The following is a 20,764-nucleotide window of genomic DNA, read 5'->3' as shown; positions in this document are numbered from 1 at the left end:
CCATTACATTAATTGTTTCTATCTCTTTGATTTTCATCAGTTTTATTTCCTCTGGATAAGGTGAGACCAAACACCTTAGATGACTGCTCATGAGATCACAGCTTAAGACCACAGTTGCTACTCACCAAAGTAGGATGTAGAACATTGGTTTTGTGAGCTAAGTTAGACCAATTGGCCTTGGTGTCCCTAGAGACAATGGCCCTGGGTCCACAGGCCCAGAGACGCATGCCTTCAATTTGTTTGCTTACGTCAAATTTGTTTTGCCCCTATTAAGTTCTATCACATTCACATTTTTGCAGCAAAAGTAAATAACTATTACAAACATCCTGTCAAATCTACATATTTGTGGACCTATTTCCAATTTCCCACCCACACCTTTTCAGCCTGTGTGTCTAACTCATGAGTCTACTTGTAGAATGCAAAGACAATAGACTATGTGGATCATAAAAAGTTATGGATAGCCTTGAGAGAATGAGAATTCCAGAACCCTTCGTTGTGCTCATGTGGACGCTATATATGCATCAAGAGGTAGTTGTACAAACAGAACAAGGGAAGGCTGAATAGTTTTAAATCCAGAAAGCTGTGCTTTAGTGTTATAACCACTCACCGTACTTACTCTATCTGCATACTGAACAAATAATCAGAGAACTTGGATTATATGAAGAAAGATGGAGCATCAGGGTTGGAAGAAGCCTTAACAACAGCCTGCAATATGCAGATGACACAACTTTGCTTTGGCTGAAAGTGAGGAGGAATTGAAGCATTGGTGATGAAAATCAAAGATTGGTGGCCTTCAACATGGATTAAAACTTAATGTAGAGCAACCAAAAATACTAACAACTGAACCAAAGGCAACATCATGAAAAATGCATTAAAAATTGAAGTTGTCGAAGACTAAGTCTGACTTTGATTCACAATCAATGCTAATGGAATCAGTAATCAAGAGATCAAATGGTACACTGCATTGGGCAAATATTCTACACAATACCTCTTTAAAGTCCTGAAAAGCAAGGATTTTACTTTGAGGGCTAAGGTGCACCTGACCCAAGTCACGTGTTTTCAATCAACTCATATGAATGTGAAAGTTGGACATTGTATGAGGAAGACACATTGACACATATGAATGATAGTGCTGGAAAAGAATATTGAAAGTACCATGGACTGACATGAACTACCAAAAAAGCAAAACATCTGTACTGGAAGAAACATAGCCAGAATGCTCCTTAGAGGCAAGGATGGCAAGGCTTTATCTTACATTATTTGCCTCTTATCTTTAACTCCAGCTCGATTCTTAGGGTCTTTCCCAGTCTGTTTTTTTTTTTTGCTTTTTGCCAGTCCCCCTTAATGTATATTGTCTTCTCCTTCCGGCATATTAGAGGTATTTGACTTCCTTTGGATGGTCTGTAGCTAAACCATTCCCTTTCTTACGTGGTTATCAGTGTCTTTGTTGCAAAGTGTTGTCTCTGAACCACCAACTTTTTCTTGGTGAGTGAACACATTAATGTGTTCACTGTACCAGCAGGGGCTCCACATGAGGCTCTTACTTAAAAAGCCCACTAAGCCCATCACTTTTGAGTTCATTCTCACCATGGTGAGTAGGACACTCTGTGGGTTTTCTGAGACAGTCAATCTTTATTGGTATAGATAGCCTCATCTTTCTTACAGAAAGCAACTAGTGTGTTTGAACCACTGACCTTCTAGTTCACAGTCCTAAAGCTTACCTGCCAAAGCCAGGGATACCCAATGCCACCATGGTTCTTTAGGGAACTTTCATAGGTCCTGAAATTTTCCTCCGTTATAGTCTCCTCTGTAAGATGGGAGAACATCTTTAGGCTGACCTCAAAGAGGTGTATTTTTTTATTAATCACAAATAAAGGGAAGTACAAATCATTGAGTCCAGTTTCTAACCAGTGTTCATTGGATGGCATTTCCTTTATTCTGTCCCACAGCGTAAAATAAAAGAGTGAATGACAAAGAGGCCCGAGGAACTTGTAAAATGAAAAACATTTTTGTTGGAGTGATGAAATCATGGGTGATTAATTTTCCTTTTTGTCAAAATTGTCTGTAATGTTGCACAATTTCAACAGAAAAAGAAAATATTAGAAAGTTTTTCAATCCCTGCCTTCAACCCTGCAGTACGCAGTGTAAACACTGAAATGCATCACATGCGTGTATTTGGCCTTGGTCCCTGTTCCTCCTACTTCCGGCACAGGGATGGGAGGGGCACCGAGGGAGCCTGCGCACTTCCTTCTCCGTGATCCTCAGCTCAGCCAACCGATTGCAACACTCCGCAGCCGCCTGCTTTTCCCAAGCCTTTGAGTATCTTGGGAACTGCTGTCCAAGGGCACATTTTCCCCTGTCAAACAGACCTGCAAATTTGCAAGGCACATACAAGGATAAAGAAAGATTCGAGTTACCCAATACTTGTTTTTGCAAAGTCTGTTTAAAAAAAAGAAAAAGAAAAAAATTGCATCATATCCCATCTGACAATTGTGCAACAAAGGGTGGATAAACTACAAGTTAAGTATGTTTGAGCCCCAGGCACCTTTACAGTTTAGATGTTCATTTGTACTCATGTGGAAAATATGCATCTGTTTTCATTGGGGAAGGAGGGGGACAATGTGTAGAGAGCCAATCAAAATGGACCAAAATTCCTTGCGCAAATAAAATATACATAGAATATTTTAGTCTGTTTCTTCTTTAAGAGTTTGGTATATAGGGCTTATATGATGAATACAATGAAGTTAGTCCTCACTATTCGAGATTCTAAACTCCTCATCACACTGCCAATGAACTCGAGGTGGGAACAAAGAGCACCAATCATTACCAAGTCTGGGTTCAATTCTGCCCCTGACTCATTAAGTGACCTTGGACACAGGACATCAACTCTTTGAGGATGATCACACATGCAAAGTTCGAGTACTGACATAGAAGAGTCAAGAGTTAGGAGAGAGTGGGAACTCTCAAGGGAGAGGATGTGAGCGATCCCCTAAACTAGAGACCTGGTATAGTACTGCGTTACAGGTTGGACTGCTCACTGTAAGGTCAGCAGTTCAAAACCACCAGCTACTTTGTGGGGGAAAGATGAGGCTTTTTAATCCTATAAAACTTTACAACCTCGGAAACGCACAGGCCCAGCTCTACTCTGTTCTATAGGGTTGCTATGAGTCGATGACGGTGAGGCTTGCTTTTTGTTTTGTTTTGTTGAGTTTAAGAGATCCCAGAAGCCCATGAGCAAGAACTCATGAGCAAGGCCAGCAGTAAAGGATGTGAGCTCTCTCTCTGAAAAGTTGGCTCACGCTCCCAGAATTGTATAGATATTTCTGTGGTTACTACTTTCCTAACCATGGACATGACATTGTGTACGCCTCCATCTCCCAGTCTCCACAATAAGACAAATATTCCCCAAGGATGCCTTCTAAGGGGCAGGTTGGCTGTTGAAGGGAATGCAACAACACTGAGCAGTTTAAGGCTTAGCGATACAAATGTTGTGAAAGTATTTGTCAACCATAAAGGCTTTTATGAACCTGGAAGCCTATTATCACGTTCACATTTACACACTTAATATAAGAGAAGTGGGCTCTCAATTAGACCGAACGTTCTGTGCGGGTTGACCACTGACTTGGAATTAAAATGACACTATTTTATTCATATAGAAGAGAGAAACTGAGACAATAACCTATCTCAAAGTTTCTGAAGCAATTGCAGTACAATGCACCTGTAAGCTCCGTCAGCCAGCAAGCTCATTCTCTCATCAAACACATCCCTTGTTCGACTTTCAACTGCCTGTAGTGCAAGAAGTGCCCACACATATCCTCAACAGGTAAAAGTCATCATATGAATGACACATTTCCCCAAAGACTGCGGCCGAGAGAGGCCTGTGGTTTCAAAGTATCACCAAGCTGGGACATTTCTTTGTCGGTGAAACTCTTACTCCTCAAGGTAGCTGAAAATTAGATTGACTTATTTTTTAAATGATCATTATGAAATAAATACACTTGAGATAAAGCTTCCATTAAGATAAATTTGACGTGCAAAGACTGAGAGTCTTTAGACATTATTCCAGGAATCGTCATTCACTGAAAGCTAGGTGGTATTTTAACTCCAAGTTAGTTTAGCGATTGAGTTTACAGAAATGATAGAAAAGGGTTATCCTTGGACCTTGATATTTTAACCTGAATACTTCAAATATAGTTGTACTCATAAAGGAAAATTGTGACAAAAGTAGAATAATTATTTCTTTAGGGGGATCATCCCTGTATCTATACAAATGATACCATTCATTGATGCTATTACCTTACTAAGGTACCCTTGACATAATAGGCTACTCATTGAGCTATGAGTCATAAGGTCAACAGTTTGAAACCACCGTTTCTGTTAGAGAGAAAGGTGAGGCTGTCCGCTCCTGTAATTCTTTAAAGTCTTGGAAAGAGGGGAGTCCCACATCATCCTAAATGGCTGTCAGGAATCAGAATCAACTTGATGGCAGTGGACGGTTGTGTGGATTAACTTATGTATCATTACGAGAGAGATGTTTATATGTTTCTCTTATTTACTAATTGAATTATTTATTTATATCAGTAGGGATTCGTTGATATTGATTTTATGCTTCAGGTCACAACCCCATGCTACTTGTAAAATCTTGTTGTTGAAATTGCTCCAGCTTCAATCATTAGATCTTTAAGTTGGCCTCTGTGTGTCTTTGCCCGATCCTATCATTGTTTCCTTGTTTTCAGCAGTTCTTTTGTTTCTGCTTTCACAAGGAACCCACGTGGGTCTTTATGCTTCCTGATTTCCTCCTAGAATCAGGTTTCCATCAAGGAGCTCAATATTATTTGGTTGAAGAATGGCATCAGAAACCAGAATCTGAATCCTACATGCACTTATTGTAGCTCAGATGTTATGGCTTCTAGATCTTCTTAGCTAAAAGAGTAAAAAAAAATGTGTTCATACTAGTCTGTCTGAATTCCTATATTTATAGATATAACTAGTGAAAATTATTTGAGTCGACAGTCAATAAACAGGGGTTCACATTCATGTCTCCAACCTTAACCCTTTACCGTGGATGAGTGTAGCCTGTTCCTTTTGATTGTTAGCAAAATCCAACTGGTTCCCACTATCCACAATTCATTACTAAATTGTTCACATCTCTGTGGAGTGTTTTTTGGAAATATTCATTTGTTCTTTCCTGGGAAATGACTTTACTAACTGCCGTGTGGTACATTTTCTTTTGCCTTTAGTCTCGGCGTCTCCATTTATCTACAAAGTAACTTAGGTGAACATCTTTTTGACCTCTACCATTCAGTGACATCATTTCAAACATTTGAGATATAATTTGATCCCTTCATCAAAGTCTGCATTGCAGCCTCAAATTCCATGACTTCCTAAATGATTATTCTTAATTTATACACATTAGACTTTATTCTTTGAGCTGTTGAATTCTATGGGTATCTATGAGCACACAATGCCATATAATTGCCAATACAACATCACAGATTGATTTCCCTAGCTTAAAATATCCCTGTGCTTCCTCTATTTAACTCTCCTCCCTTCCCAAACTCCTTGAGTCACTGATATTTTTCTATAATCTTTATAGGTCAGTATTTTCCAATATGGAAAATAAATAGAATCAGTAAAAAAAATGTCTCCTGTTCAGCCCAGTTTACTTTACCTAGCAATATTGATTATTCTTTTTATCTATTAATGATATTCCATCCTAGGGATTTATCAAAGTTTATACATTCATTTATTAAAAAATCTTTATTGTTTATATATTATTATGATTGTAAATAAACCTGTTAAAATATTCAGTGTAGACTTTTGCACGGACATGAGTTTTCAAATTCGTTGAGTAAGTGCTTAGGCATGCAGTTTCTGGAATGTATGGTACGCCTCTTTCTAGCTTTCTAGGAAAATTCTGGGATACATTTCCACAATCGTGGAGTAGAGAGCTCTGAACATGTACTTCTACATTGAAGCAATGACAAACCTGGCATGGTCGACTTATCAAATTTCTTTAATGATAATTTAAAAAGGCCTTACAACATCTGAAGAACATCTATTTAAGAAAAGTGAATGACTCGCTATAGGAAACATGTATTGTTCTAACTTACCTTCTTCCTTTTCCCCGCTGGTCAGCCTCTGGTCACAAACTTTGCTAAATTAAGCAACTAAAGAGAAAGGGCACAGATGACGAAAATCAGAGGTGAAAGATGGCTTTATGGACCTTAAGGGAAGAAAACAATATTAAACTAGGAAATTCATAGGAAATAAAGACCTTCGTGCAACAAGTTATCAAATGGGAAAATCCTCAATTACATATACGCTACTGAAGCTTATATATAGAGGAATAGTATATCTGAATAGATTTAGAGCAAGAGTTTGAATGTATTAATAGAATAAAAACTTCTCCGTTAGATTATCTAATTAACATAGAAAAAGCATTCATTATAATTTTTTTCTATTTAGCTAATTTTAGACCTAACTAAATATCAAATGCTGATTTTAAAAAAGATACAAAAATAGAGGAAGTTAAGTGTATCAAAAGTTAAGTGCATTTTAAGATGTATAGAGTTCCTATCCACCTTGAGCTGACGTCTTCTCATGTTATCATTTTGTATAACCTTATTGTGATTATAAAAAGCCAGGAGATTACCTTTGCTACAGCATCTTAACCTATACTACATACTTTAATAAAACTTAACTTGTTCTCTAAAATGTATTTTTTTTCTGTTCTTAGATCATTGCCAGTCCCATTGTTCATATAACTATTTCTCTTTGATTTTTCCCAACTAATGCATGTTCCTGGTTCTCCCCTTGTCTTTCATGATAAAGGATCATATACAAGTTTTAATAAGAAATGAGGAAGGTAGGACACAAAACTGCAAACCCATACCCTTTTTGATATGCTGGCAAACCACACACAGAGATGTTATTGATCTTTATCTTTGGGTAGAAATTATTTTTCAGATACACTTAACTTCCTCTATTTTTATATCTTTTCTAAAATCAGCATTTGATATTTAAAATCAGAAGGAAAAAAACCCAGAAAGTTAAACAACACCTTTTTTGTGTCGGAAAATTTTACTAAGTCAATAGGCACGCTTTCACTTAATGAGACGAAATATTATTTAATTTTATAACCATGCATATGATTCCTTCTTTTCTTTCTGGTAAAAGTTCACTTCTTTTCAGCAACTAGTGAAGAGGTTCCACTAGGAGGGATACCCTGCACTGGATGGAAATGAAAGATTCAACTTCACCCCTAAGTAGACCCATGTTTCTTAAAGTGGGAGAACAGCAACGCCTGCTGATCCTCTCCAGTTTACGACTGACCAGAAGCAGGAGCCACTTCTGTGAGCCCCCCTCCTCCCCACCATTATCAATTTTTCTCGGTCCCTGAGGCACCCCGGCAGTCAAGCCTTTATCTCACTGGCCCCGGGGGCCCATGTTTGATTTCAGATTTTGTGGGCAGCTTGATGCAAATATGCTCAGTAACTAAGATAGAGTTTTCACCATTTCTCTCCTTCCTACTTCACCTAATTGCCTCCCCTGCCACATCAACCACCTCTCCCACAAAGCATACGAGTACACACAACAATACTACCAAAAGAACAGGAATGCCTCCACACAGGGCAATTTTATTTTTTATTTTATTTTCTTTCGCTTTTGTACTTTTGCACACTAATAATAGATTTATTATTTTTTCTAGTTCTCTCCCACTTCCTCTTTCAATATCCTCTTGCAGTGAGACTCTCCTGAGAATACAAACACCACTCAGGTAAAAACAGGCAGGCCTGTAGATTTTTGGCACAATTCACACAAGTTTTGTGTTTTTCCTTCTGAGTGCACAGACCTGCCCACATCAACTGCCAAAGCAACAAACTGTACCACCCACACCCAAGCCACACACTTGTCCCTCTTTCTTTAACCCTGCATATTTTCCCATGATCTTTCTGTTCTCTTTTACCTCATCAAATGTATTTTCATGCTTCTTATGACACCTCTTAAAATACATTTTGCATTATTTGTACAAATCTATTGGCTTAAGCCATTACTGTTACAAATAATGTAATACTAGGCAACATAATAAAAGACCTAAAGAATAAAATGGGAGTAAAAGAAAATCTAATCGGTGAACTCTAAGACAATCACCCTGGCCTTGATATGGGATAGAAACCAACTACAACAAAAAGAATCAGAGGAATCAGAAAAAAAATGCCCAAGAATAATGTAGAACAATGTCAAGAGAAAAAAAACTACACCTCATCAGGATTGGAACACCTTTGAAATAGACCTCAAGAAAACAGCATCATGTACAATAGTCAGACAAGACAAGAGATGTCTAAGAATAAACCTATCCAAAGAAACAAAAGACCTGTATTAAAAAGCAGCAAGATAAAACAAAACTACCAGATTCCAAAAGAGACCTACACAAATGGAAGCATACCCTGTGTTCCTGGATAGGAAGACTCAATATTGTGAAAATATCAATGCTACCTAAAGAAATCCAAAAATACAATGCAATCCCAAATTAATTCTTTAAGAAAATTAAAAAAAAATAATTACCACACTCTGATGAGCAAAGGCCATCTCTAAAAGAAGAACAAAGTAGGAGGTCTTGCACAACCTGACCTCAAAACCTATTATATGACCATAGTGGTCAAAACATCGTGGTACTTGTATATTGAGAGATACATGAACCAATGGAACAGGATAGAAATTCAGAAATAAAACCCACCACCTACAGACAACTGATTTTTTTACAAAAGGACTAAAAAACATTAAATGAGAAAGGGATACCCTCTACAAGAATTGGTGCTATGAAATTTGAATCTAGATGCAGAAGAATCAAACGGGACCAGTACCACTCCCCGTGCACCAAAATGAACTCAAGATTTATTAGAGACCTAAACGTTACCCTAAACTATCAGATCATCACTGTGTTTGTCTGGGCAGACTACAGAAACAAATTCATTGAGACTCATATGTGTATAAGAGAGAGTTTTATATACAGATGCTTACATTAAGAAAGCATCCCAAGCCCATAAGTTCAATATTAGCCCATATGTCCAATACCAATCTACAAAGCCCTCTTCAGAATCATGAAACAGAAGCAGTGGTGTCAAATGCAGGGTGATCACAGGCCAGTGGGTAGACAGTCTTTGGATATAGTGGGGTTATAAGCATCACAGAGTTGGCAGGGGTCTCCAATGGTTCCTCCAATTCCCAGGGCACGGAGTCTATCACCATAGTGCCATGTGTCTTTTCAGTAGGGTGTCACCAAGCAGTGAACAGGCAGAGAGAAGCGTCTTTCCCCTCCAAGGAGGAAAATACAGGATTTCCCAGAATTCTCAAGGGAAGATTATGCCCACACAGAGGCCTCCTTGGCTATAACCCAGTTGACAGACCTAGATTCCACCTCTTCACTCTTAATCCTCTCCAGTCCCAAATTGGCACCAGATTATGTAACTACCACAGCCATTGAGAAAATGGGGACAAACGTAAAGGCACTGTTGCGGGTCATACATTGACGGCCTAATAGAATACAGGAAGCACAGGCAGTGGAAGACAAAATTGATGAGTGGGACCCATCAAAACACCTATATACACCAAAGGGTTTCATGAAAAGAGCAAAATGAAAGCCTGCAGACTTGGTGGGGGGAGGGGGGGATTAGCAAAGTCACAACGGACAAGGGACTAATTATAAAAATATATAGAATTCTTCAATAAGAATTCTTATTAGAATTCTAAGTTCAATAACAATAACAACAACAAAAAACCAAATAACCCAATTAAAAGATGAGTGAAAGACATGAATAGATGGTTCACAAAGATGACACTCAAATGGCTGACAAACACAAGAGGGAATTGTCACAATCATTAGCTGATAGCCCAATTGAAAAGAGAGAAACCAACAAATGCTGGAGGGGGAGAGGAGGGATTGAAAGTCTTATTTACATCTAGTGGGTTTGTAAATGTATGCAACCATTATGGAAAGCTAGAGCCCTGGTGATGAAGAGGGTAAGCATTGGGTTGCAAGCTCATGGTTGGCAGTTCAAAACTACCAGCAGGGAGAAAGATGGGGCTCTATTCCCATAAACAGTTACAGTCTTGGAAACTCAAAGGGGATCACTGAGAATCAGCATTAACTCAGTGGCGTTGAGAGAGCAACTCAGGACAGAAATAGTATACAACCCAGCTACAACTTTGCGGGACATATGCCACAAAGAAATAAGAGATACAACACAAACAAAGGTGTGCTCTCCCAAGATCGTTGGCAGCACCATTCATAATAGCAAGAAGCTGGAAACTGCCCAAATGCCCATCAATGGAACAATGCATAAAGGAACTCTTGTACATGCACACAATGGAATACTATGCATCCCTAAAAAATGGATGAAATTATGAAACACATCATAACATGGATAGACCTGGAAGCCATTATGATGAATGAAGTTAGTCAAAATCAAAAGGACAAATATTGTAGGAGTCCACCGCTGTGGTAGTTCCATAATATGGTGTCAATTTGAGGACTCAGAGAGAAAGGGTGGAGTCTAACCTGTCAATCAGGTAGTAGCTTGATGAGATCATTTGGAGGTGCTAAGGAGATAAATGGCTTGCTGGAGGTGGGACACATGCTCACTCCCTGTGAGAAGACACATGGAGAGAGGCTGATGGAGCCAGACCTCTGGAGTCGGAGAAGCCAGGTAGAGACCCCTGCCAGTGCTGAGATGATCCCAATGCCACGGATGAACACTAAGACCAAGGAGAGCTTCTTCTCTCAGGTCATATAGTCTTCTAATCTGGTCTCCCAAGCAATAAGGTAGATGGCCTCTTATAAATAAAATACTTCTGCACCTAACAGAGAGGCCCTCATTCCAGTGGGGGTCTGTTTTTCGAAATGTGGGACCATTCATTCTCTGCCATACAGCACTGTGCCAAGGTCACCCTCCATAATGTTCCATCTCCTATGATAAAGACACAATTCAGATAGACTCTTGCTCGGTCGATTTTCTCCAGGTGGCATACACATTTTTTTTTCTGTTTCGATGTTTAAGACCGTGAACTCTGCATACTTGGATAACTCTTCCACATTCAGTATATAAAGATATTGGCAAATAATGAAGTCTGAAATATGAACTTTTTCTTTAAAATTTCCTTATCTGTATGAAATTGATAAAAGATGTGTCAATTTGCTTTCATAAAGGTTACAGCCTTGGTATGCCTCTGGAGAAAATCTACTTTGTCCCATAGGATTCCTGTGAATTGGAATCAGCCCAACGCATGGGATGGTTTTTGGGTGGGGGTGTAGGGGGGGGCATTGGTATGATAAGAGCAAGCTCTCCATTCAGAAGCTGTTGGGGCTAAATGAGTGAATACCTAGGGCACAAACCCCACTGTGTGCATTTTCTAAAACCCAGTAGGCACACTGACACTGGATCCCTTGCGATGGGCGTATCCGGAAGAACCTTTGCTTGCAGGGTAATCTCGTTTAGACTTTTCATTGAAACCTACAATTGCAAGGAGCTGCCAGGGCCAGAAATTCTTCTCAGAGTCTTCCTGAAATGCAAACAGTATAAAGGTCACGGCAACCTTCCCCCAGCATATATTTGTATTTGTCTTGTAAACTTTTGAGGAGCATTTTCCAGGAGACAGGGATGTCTCAGGAGACTTCTTACTCAGGCTCCCGTAACTCATTTTCTGTTTGTTTTGGCCTCTGACTCCTGAAAGGCAAAGGGAACTCAGTGAAAAATGTTAAACAAGGCCAGTGATATAAATATATTTAAAAAGCACTAATTTTAAAAAATAGTACTTGAAACCATGGCTACATGGGGATTTCTCAAAGCCATGGGTGCCAGGAAGAGGAGTAGCTTTGGCATTGGCACTCTCCTCCAGGCATCCTGGAACTTTGAGAAGCTATAATAAGGGGTGTTTCTTCCTTGAACCTACTTGCCCTCAAGTTGACCCCAACTCCTGGGGGTCTGACGTGTGTCAGATTAGAAGTGGGCTACACACGGGTTTCTGTGACTGATGTTTTAAGAAATGGATCACTAGAGCTTTCTTCCCAGGAACTTCAAGGTTGACTCTAACTTCCAACCTTTGTGTTAACAGCTGAGATGTGAGGTATTTACAGTACTCCGAGATTATTCTCTGTTAATTTTTTTGATATGCATTTCAGCGTGTGTGAGGTGAGCAAACTGTGGGAAGCTTTATGCACTAAGGTCAAATGAGTGAATGCCTTTGGTATGTCCAGTTCTCTGTATTGCATTCTTCTCCTGCTGTGAGCGGCAGTTGTGTTGGCTGCAATCCACAATGACCCCATCTATAACAGAACAAGCTATTGTCTGATCTTGTTCCCTCTTCATCATTTCTGACATTTTTAAGGCCATCGGTGTGACTACTGTGTGAATCTATCTCAAGAAGTATGCTCTTAGTTTTCAATGGTCATCTATCAAACATGGTGTCTTCCACCTTCCTTGTGCATTCAAGCAAGTGAGCTGAAGTCTCGGCGTCCTCATTTCGAGGAGTAGTCCAGTGACTGTAATTGCTAAGTGCCATGGAGTCAGTTCCTACTCTTAGTGATCCTATGCACCACAGGCCTTACTGGTCTCACACTTCTGCTATGCCTGAGTCCACTGTGGCCACCTCGGTGCCAATCTGTTTCATGTAGGATCTTCCAAATGTTGCTAATCCTCTGCTTTATCAAGCACAACAGACTTCTCAAAGTAACCGATCCCTCCTTATCACTTGTCCAGAGAAAGAGTATGGAGTCTTGACAAGGAGCGTTGTACACAACAAATTTGTACTTCTACACAACAAATTTGCCCATTGTTCTTGCCAAGCCAAATCCACAGCCATCGAGTCAACCTGATCATAGCAACCTTATGCAGATTTTCTGAGCTTGTTTATGTTTACAGGAGCAGACAACCTCATCTTCCTCATGTCATCTGTTATTGACTAGTGTTGGGTTTGAAAAATTAACCTTGTGGTTAGCAGTCCAAGGCTAGCATTACAACCAGGTCTCCTTGTTCTTCTGCTAGTCCATAATGTATTCAATACTGATCACTGATTCCATAATTCAAATGCAACAGTTCTTTTTAAGTCCCCCTTACTTTTGTCCAGTTTTTGCATGCATATGAGACAATGGAAAATACCGTGACTTGGGTCAGGTGCACGTTAGTCCTCAATGAAACATCTTTGATCTTTGCTTTAGACATCTCACTGTTATGGAGCCAATGGTGACTCGGGGTGATGCTCTGTGGGTTTCTGAGCCTGTAACTGTTTACAGGAGTAGAAAGCCCAGTCTTTCTCCCATGGAGCTGTCGATAGTTTCCAACCACCGACCATGTGCATAACAACCCAACACATAACCATTAAGCCACAAAGGCTTCAGTGGAATCATACCTTGTCTGATATAGCCATAGTTCTCCTAAAACTGATTTGTTCATTTTTCCAGAAGTCCATGGCATATTTAATATTCCCCACCAGCAGCACAATTCAAATGCATCATTTTTTCATCTACCTCCCTGTGTTAGGCCAGATTAACCAGAGAAACAAATCCAATGACACATATATGTGAGAAGAGAGCTTTACTTCAAGAAGTAATTATTTGTCAAGAAAGCCTCCCACCAAGTCTAGATCAAGTCCATAAGTCCGGTACTAGTCCCTAAGTTCCTCTTCAGACTCATTCAGCCACACGCAATGATGCAGAATGCAGGAGGATCACAGGCCGGTGGGTACAGAGTCCTGTGTATCTAAGGTGTGTAAAAACACGGCAGGGCTCTGGGGACCCTCAGGATGGCCACCGCAGTCTCAGCAGTCACAGAAGGCAGAGTGTGTGAGCAGCTTCCAGGGCCTTCTTTATAAGATTACACTCACCAGGAGACAGCATCAGGTTGTGACCTGATTGATAGGTTGTATTCTACCCCTTCCCTTTCATACATCTCCAAGTTGACATAAAATTAGCTACTACACTCCAATAATGTTAGAAAATCATTAATAACCAGAGTGATGCAGTTTCATCTCATCACCAGTATACTTTAAAAGGTATTTCCATATAGATAAAGACCATTATTATTATTAATTATTGTGCATTAGACTCCTGTGAGATTTAACATGGGGCTAGATGAGCGCAACCACCACCGCTACAACTGCAGTGCAGAACACTTTCTTTTCAACGAAAAGCTCGCTCACACCCTCTCTTTGTAGTTAGCCGCACCTTTCCTTATCCCTAAATTCTAAAAACTCCCCTTTTACTCGCTTGTTGCATGTTTGTCTTTTCCTTTCATTTGTATTTCCTGTGTCTGGTGAACAACGGGGAGCTTGGCATTTCAGATCATCACTTTTGCATTCAACAACTCAAACAATTTATCAAACTTCTCCATAGCTTGCCCTGCCTGCTCCCTTTTTCTACGCTCTTCTTCTTGTGGAATCTTATCTTCTTATTCATTGAATTTAAAACCTCTCTCCCCTCTAGCTTATTGCTCCCCCTTTCTATTTTCCTCCTAACACTGGTAACCATGAAATCTGTTTCTTTTGGTATGAAAACTATTGCAGTGGTCATAATCATATTTTCTATAAAGTCGTAGAAATGGAATCAAAGTATACAACCTTGTTTTACTTAAAATCTTTGGATTCATCTAAGTTATGGCATGTATGCAATATTGTACATACACAATATTGAAAGTATCATGGACTGAAAACTGGACAAACAAGAGTGTCTCAGAAGAAGTATGACCAAAGTGCTTCTTAGAGGCAAGAATTCCCATGCCCTTGTCCTAAGAAACTACATCCCCATTCCATGACATGAGACTTTATATGTGGTTAAGTTGAACTCATTGATACCCTGCCTTATTTGGGCAGACTCACTGGAGCCCTGAGTTCCTTATAAATAGGAGGTAAGAAGGTTAAAGTTATAAAAAAAAAGAGCTGTAATAACTGAAGCAGATGTTGATGTGATACACTTTAAGATGAATGAAGGAGCCAGGAGCCTAGGGATTCAGAAGCCTGTAAAAGCTCGAAAATCAAGAAAACAGATTTTCCTCTATTGATACCAAAAAGAACACGATCCCGGCAAAACCTTGATTTTAGGTACATAAGACTCAGTGGCCTTTGTGCCTCCAAAGTTATAAGGTTATCATATCTGTTATCTTATGCCACTATTTTGCAGTAACTTTTTAAGCAGCAATAAGAAATTAATACACAATATTTGATTATTTGTTCAGCCTTTAATTTGTTGAAGTATATTTGTGTTGTTTCAAGGTTTTCATGAGTCTGAATAAAACTTCTATAAAAATTGATCTAGTAAATGACTAGTTGCTGTTTGATTCCAACAATGTGGCATTCTGGAAAATGGAAAAACTGTAAAGGCAATAAAAACTTCAGTGGCTGCCAGGACTGGCTGTGGGAAAGGAGGAAGAGAGTAATGATTAATTGAAATTCAGGGCATGTTCAGGGCAGTGGGCCTATAATACTGTAAGGATATCCAAAACAAAAACAAGCTCACTGCCATCAAGTTGGTGCCAATTCATAGCGGCTCTATCGGATGTAGGACAGCGTAGAGCTGCCACTGTGAGTTTCTGTGACTATCACTGCTTATGGGAGTAGAAAGCCTCATCTTTCTCCTGAGGAGCAGCTAGGGGTTTCAAGTTTCTGACCTGTCCCAATGCTTAAACATTAAGCCACCAAAATTTCTATTGCAAGACTGGACATACGGTGTTATATATTTATCATAAAGAGTGAACCTTAATGCAAATGATAGGCTTTAGTTAATAGTAATGCATCAATATTTTAAAGAAATGTATTAATTCAAGAAACTAATAATTGGAAAAACTGTATGGTAGGGAGATATGGGAACCTTATAGTTTGTGGTAAAAAATTGTAAACCTAAAACTGTTCCATAAACTAACTATATTTATATACACACGTCTATCTATATAAACTCACTACCATTGAGTGGATGCTACTAATAGCAACTGTCTAGGATACAGTCAAACTACATTGAGTTTCTGCGACTCTAAGTCTCTTCCACGGACTGGCCCCTTTCAGATCTCAGCCAAACACATAACGACTACATCACCAGGGTTCCTTTTACTATGTTTATATTTGGATATATTTATAATTGGAATCTTGTATGGATTTCAGTTGATATTTATCTAGGGTAAGTGCTAGGAGTGGGATTTATGAGTCATGGATGAGCATATACTTACCTTTGTAACCAACAGCCAAATGATCTTTTAGAGCAGTTTTGCTATTCTGTATTTCTAATGATAATAAAATAGGATTCTTATTACACATTGTACTCACTAGTATTTGGCTGTATTTGTATCTTTTTATTTTTTGACTTTCTATCCTGTTCCATTGACCTATCTGTCTATTCCCCTGCCTTGACTCTCTTTGGCTATCTTGTTTAGTACATATTGCATTTTTAATATCTCGCTATAATTCCTTCAACTTTTTCACCTTTTTAAAAATTGGACTCATTTCTTTGCATTTTCCATATGCATTTGTAGAATCAGACTGTTTATATCAACACAAAACTCTGCCACTTTTCTGATCGGTATTGTGTTAAATGCGCATATCACATTGGGAAGAATTGACATCTTTACTATGTTAATTATTTTCCATGAACGCACCCTATCTCCTCAGTAGTTCAGGTTTTCTCTGGTTTCTTTCAACGACATTTTGTAGTTTTTCAAAATTCAGGACCTGTACAAGTTTTATTAGTGATATCTAGGCAATTTCATTTATTGGAGCTATTTTAAATGTTGTCAGTTTTGACTTTACATATAGAAATACAATTTCTGTGTGTCAGTAGTATATATTCTGTGACCCCAGTAAACAGATTCTTTAGGATTTTCCAAGCAGAAATCATGTATTCATAGAAGACGAGGCATTTTATTTTTTTGTTTTCCCATCTGTATTTCTTGTACTCTTTTTTATCACCGTGAATAAGGAGCTTTGGTGGTGCTGTCGAGTAAGACTTGGACTGCTAACTGCAAGGTCAGTGGTTTAAACCTTCTGGACTCTCTGTACAGGAAAGATGAGGCTGCTTGCTCCCATACATATTTTCCTCCTTGGAAATACTCTATATGGTAGCTATGAATTGGGGGGGGTGTTACAAAGAGGGGTATAGTTACACAGAATAAGCATCCCAGGATGATACTGAACAGGAGTATTGAAAATAAATCTCACTGAGTTTGTCACCACACAGGTAGGAAGCCTTTAAGTCTTCCACCATTAAACATGATGTTAGCTGTAAGATGCTTTTAAATCATACCTAAGTTGTTCCCTTCTGATCCTACAAACACATTTTTTGAGTTTTATAATTTTTGTTTTTTAGTAGTGAATGGATGTTGAGTTTTCTTATTTTTTCCTGCATTAAGTAATATGATCGTATGCGTTATCTGAAGATTGCTGATTATTTTCCCCTCTGTTCAACTTACTCAGTTCCCCTGCTCCCTCTTTGGTCCCACTACTGATTCATAGAGTTGTGCCGCTGTTGCAGTTGAGCATGTCTGCAGTAAAGCCTGCATCCTTTTGACAGTCTCGCTGTGTATAATCCAGGGACGTTGAGGACATGCTTCAACCTATGCAGCCATTCTTGTCCTCCATCCCCGACTTGTTAACATTTTCAAATCGCTGCCCCTTAAGTTCTTATCTGACTGTCTAAGTGCTGTTGTCAATTTGAGTTCATATAGATAATTCTTGAAAATGCACAGTGCTCAGAGTAGGCTTTTGTTATTGGTAAAGCTAAACATGATTTTAAGAAAACTTCAGAGATGATATTGCTTTAATGCTGGAAAAATATTTTAGGACAATTGCTTAAGGAGTTCATCCGGGCTTCAGGGCTCCAACACATCTGTGAGCCAATAATTGAAATTGTGATTAAGATTTTTATATCGCTTATTTGAAGAAAATATTATTTTTCAAGTAGGAATCCTGTCTTAACCCCTGAAAACAAAGTGTACTTGTTTCTTCTTTTTTAATATATTGCAGGACTTCTTTTGCTAATATTTTTGAGAATATTAGTTTCTATAGTTGTGAGGAATATTGGTCTGTCATTTTCTTTTCTTGTACCATCTATATGTATACTTAGCATCAAGATAATACTAGATTAATCACATTAATTAGAAAGTGTTCCATCTTTTTCTACTCACTGGGAGGTATTTTGTGGAATTGATTTTATTTTGTCTTTAAATGATATAATTGATTTTCCATGCCTTTTTTTTCCCATTGTGAATTGGCTGAAGGTTTACAGAGCAGATACGTCTTCCACTGAACAACTCATATACGATTTGTTTCATCTCATTGACTGCAAGTCCCACAATGTAGCATGCCTACCCCTGGACTTCTCGCTTTCCTTCCTCCTCCTAAACCTTCCGAACCTGGGTGATTGGGTAAATGCTTGCCGTGTGGAAACTCATTACCCTTAGTTGGTTCTGACACGAATTTACTCGATTTGACAGAGTTGAACTGCCCCTGGGGGGTGTCCAAGGCTGTAAATTCTTACAGGAGCAGAAATCCTCATCTCTCTCCCATCACTGAGTGACTGGTGGTTTCAATAGCTGAACATGTCCTTAGCAGCCAATCTCACATCCCACTGTACCATCAAGCTAGCTAAAAGGGGGTCTGCCTCCCCATGGAAGAATCAAACTCTGCTCTACCATGCGAGCGGTGGAGACACTCACCACTATATTAAGGATGTTGATCAGTCTAAGGTATTTGCACCTCACTAGTATTATTGTTCCCCATGATATATTTTTTAAATTTTACATTCAACAAACTTAGTTGTTAGCGGAATGTTTCAATTATCAAGTTAATTGAAACTGATGCAGAAAAACAATTTATGATAAAATTGATAGGTTTTTCCTTTAGAAAAATAACTGTTCTTCTAGATTGAAATATATACTTGAGTGTAAGCCAACCTGAATATCAGCCAAGGCACCTAATTTTACCACAAAACTGCATTAAAAATGTGCTAAAAATTTGGCTTATACATGAATATATGGGTAGTTGATGTGTGAAAGGGATTAAAAGTGAAGGGGTGGAATCTAGTCTGACAATTGGGTCACGGCCAATGAGCCTTCTGTGTGTGCATGGCCTTCTCCTGAGGATTCCTGGAGCTCCTGTATGTTTCCTTCTTGGAGAGACTCTCTACTGACAAGACACATGAAGCTATGTTGATGGCAGCAAGTGCTCTGGACCTGGAGAAGCCACATGGAGACCCACGCCAGTGCTGAGGTGCTTACAGTGCCACTGGATCCACAAGACTTTCCACCCACTGGCCTGTGAGAATCCTGCATTCTGCATCATTGCATGTGTTTAGTGAGTCTGAGGAGGTGTTTATAGATTGGTATCAGACATAGGGGCCAACATCTGGCTGAATGACTTGATCTGGACTGTGCTGGGTGTTTTTTCAATATTCAGTTGCTTTTGAATGTAAGGCTCTTTCCTATACACATATGAGTGTCTATGAATTTGTTTCTCTAGTCTACCAAGACTAACACATGATGGTTCCTATTCTTGAATGTTTATAACACATGCCATTCTGTTTTCAATTATTTCCCTGTCAAGTTAGCATAGATCATGTTGTCTCAATCATTCAACACTTTGAATCATCTTTATATCCCCCAGAATGTTCTTTTATTTTTTTATTTTGGATATTGTTTATAAGTATCTTGAGTGTAGAGAAGTTTTATCATGTTGCATTTAATATATCTCCTCATGTAGTCTTTTTCTCTCTCTCTCCTTCCAATTTTTAGACTAAATGATACCATTAGGTCATGTTGAGATTGGTTAGTAACTTATAAAATGATGCTCAAGAGTCCTTAATTATAAAGCAAAGTGGGTGAGGACCATGTGAGACTGTACATAGTATTGAGCAAAAATGACAAAGAAGTCCAGAAACAAACAATCCTACATGGAGTTCATCTTGGTCCAGGACAGTCACAGGTCAAATCCCTTACTAAGGAGTGACCAGGATGACACCCTTCTCAAATATGAATTATTTATCAGAGGTACCTGCTTATGCATAATTTGGAAAGCTTTCTAATTCTTCAGCCTTGTTTTCAGAAAGGCAAGTGAGAAGGGATACATTTACAGTTGCATCCCCGATGTTTAAGGACTGAATTTTCTAGCAATTCAAAAGTGATCCTTCGTTAGGCCATTGCATAGCTTACATCCCGATTAGAAAATAAGTGTATGGTCTTGAGGCAGCCTCTCTACATGAATACCCAAATCGATGAACTCCCAGGCACCTACCAAGCCTAGGTAAAATGCCCCACCCCTTTTTAATAGTACTAGCTCCCTTGAGCAAGAGCACTAACTTTTCCTTAGTTTTTCCACACTGAATGATTTATTTGTCCTTTTGGTTCCTTGTTGCCCAAGCAATAATGGAGCTAACAGAAAGGTGTAGGAGAGGTGAAGCTAGAATCAGCCAAAATGGAATTGGAATGTTATTCTCTTCCTATTGAATTATGTAATCTGGAACAGAATCCTCTCTGAGCTTCATTTCTCTCTGATGGGAATAATGACACTACCTTGTGGTGCTGGAGAAGAATACTGAAAGTAACATGGACTGCTAAAAAAGGTAAACTGATCTTTCCTGGATGAAGTGTGGCCAGAGTACTCCTTAGAGGCAACAATGGCCAGCTTTGTTTTACATACTTCGGACATGTCGTCAGGAGAGAAGGTCATCATGCTTGGTAAAGGGAAATGGGCTTTGGAAAATAGGAAGGCCCTCAACCAGCTGGTCTGACAC

This window comes from Tenrec ecaudatus, chromosome 8 (assembly GCF_050624435.1).
Source record: "Tenrec ecaudatus isolate mTenEca1 chromosome 8, mTenEca1.hap1, whole genome shotgun sequence".
In the NCBI taxonomy this organism is placed as follows: Eukaryota; Metazoa; Chordata; class Mammalia; order Afrosoricida; family Tenrecidae; genus Tenrec; species Tenrec ecaudatus.
Note: the sequence above shows the minus strand (reverse complement) of the source record.